We start from the raw sequence: 2,505 nt of genomic DNA on the forward strand, positions 1-2,505 counted from the left end.
CATAGTCTTTCGAGACTGAAGGATGCCTACACAACCCTCTTGGTGGCGCTGTGGGCTAAACCACAGAAGCCTCTCTGCTGTAAGGTCTATAGATCTGCAGCTGTAAGGTCACATCCATGCGACGGAGTGAGCTCCCGTCGATTGTCCCAGCTCCTGCCAACCTAGCAGTTCGAAAGCATGCAAATACAAGTAAATATGTAGGGACCACCTCGGTAGGAAGGTAACAGCGTTCCGTGTCTAAGTCGCACTGGCCATGTGGCCACGGAAGATTGTCTTTGGAGAAAACGCTGGCTCCGTGGCTTGAAAACAGGGATGAGCACCGCCTCTAAAGTTGAACATGACTGGACAAAAATTGTCAACAAGAACCTTTACCTTTAACCCTAACCCTAACCCTTAGAGTTAAAGGTAAAGGTTCCCGTTGACGATTTTTGTCCAGTCGTATTCAACTTTAGGGTTACGGCGCAGTAAGAGCACGGGGAGGGGTGGAGCAGAGGGTGGGGCAGAGGAGAGGGTGGTGCAGGGGAGAGGGCGGAGTGGAGGAGAGGGCGGAGCGGAGCAGGGGGGAGGGGCAGATTTTTGGGAGGCGCAGACTTGCACCTGCTTCGCAGAGGGCAGGGCGGAGCCGAGGGAGGGGCAGATTTTTGCGAGCTGTGGGTTCGCCCTTGCTTCGCCGAGGGCAGGGCGGAGGAGAAGGTGGGGCGGGGCGGAGCCGCGGGAGGGGCAGATTTTTTGGCGGCGCGAGCTCGCGCGCGCGCGCGCGCGAGCTCGCGCCGCCAAAAAATCTGCCCCTCCCGCGGCTCCGCCCCGCCCCACCTTCTCCTCCGCCCTGCCCTCGGCTCCGCCCTCCGCTCCGCCTCTCCTCCTGCTCCACCCCCCCTACTCTGTCCCCTCCCTACTCTGCACCCCCCTCTGCTCCACCCCCCTACTCTGTCCCCTCCCTACTCTGCCCCCCTCCTACTCTGCCCCTCCCCTCTACTCTACTCTGCCCCTCCCTTCTACTCTGCCCCTCCTCCCACTCAGTTAGCTGCCATCCACCTCTACAGCACCTAACCTACAGCTCTCTCCTTATAACATTACTACAACCCGATTGATATTTAAAACCCTCAATCTTTCATCCTTCTAGGTCACAGTGGGCTTAAAAAATTCCATCTCGCCTTCTATTTCGGTCTGTTCACACTTCTTTTTCGTCTTCCACTCCACTTACCACCCCAACTCTCCCCTCCAATTCTTATTTTTACACCAATCTTCAAAAACATTGCTAGAAACCCACAACGATGCATTATGGGACCCTTTTACGCAGATCACGCATTTAAACCCTTCCAACCTCAACTCTTCCAGCTCACCTTCAATTCAACAACATGCAGCTTCCTGGCTTTTTCTTACGCTTTCACTTTTAGTCCTTTTACACTCTTTTGCCCATCACGACTCTCCCCTACCATTCTTCTCTTTACATAAACCTTTCAATCCTTTCTACAAACCCTCCTCCATGCGTTCCACAAATGTGCTCGCCAAAACCACATTTCAAACGATTAAACCACACGAACAAAGCCGCAACGAATTTATTCACGTCTCTCTCAACTCCAAAAATACACCTTGCGCTACTTTAACCCGAACCCTGCTTTAAACGCTCATTTCTCTCCACGCTCCCACAATGCATTGCACACCCCTTACGCCGATTTTTTAAGCATTGCTCTTCACATACAGACTCCGGACCGCACTTGGGATGGCGCTAATTAATACGAAAGGAACCAGAACTGTAAACCCTAAAGAACACAAACCCACATGCTATTTATACCGATCGCTGTGACCTCAAACAATTCAACTTCAACAGCTTTAAATACCTCACTTCCAAATCACCGTCCCGTGATTCAGTGACAACTTCTTAGATTTATTTAAACATTTCTTTTCAAATAAGAATTCAAACGCACAATTACGAGGGCACGAATAACTAAACCCTAACGAACAAAAACCCAGATGCAATTTATTCAAATCACTGCCGCCTGCAAGATTTCACTTTTCAGTCATTTAAATACCGCACCTCCGCACTGCCCTTTAACGATGCAACACGGACCCCTTAGAGCAACTCGTTCCCTTTTCCTTTCAAAACCTTTCAAAAATTAAAAAACCTTTCCCAGGAGAGGTAAAACACTCAAACGCTCCCCCTTCACTTGATTCGTACAAAGAGGGGCACCTCCCCAACGGAACCCTAGACACTCTTAAGCTCTTCTCTCTTTTGCTTAACCAACGAAAGAAACAAAAACCACCTCTGGCACGGCACAGTCCCTTCATTAGTACCTCGAAGGCTTCCCCGCGTAGAACTCAACCCCCCCCCAGCCCCCGCACGAGAACGACCCCGACTTGCTTTCGCATGGGAACCCGAAGTCGAAACAACCCCTCAAGCGGCATTTCCCTCACTTTCCGCAGCACCGCCTCCTCCCGGATTTTTTTAAAGCCCATTGGTTGAATTCAATCCACTGCCCGATATGCCCCCCAATCAACTGGGCC

This window comes from Pogona vitticeps, chromosome 15 (genome assembly GCF_051106095.1).
Source record: "Pogona vitticeps strain Pit_001003342236 chromosome 15, PviZW2.1, whole genome shotgun sequence".
NCBI lineage: Eukaryota > Metazoa > Chordata > Lepidosauria > Squamata > Agamidae > Pogona > Pogona vitticeps.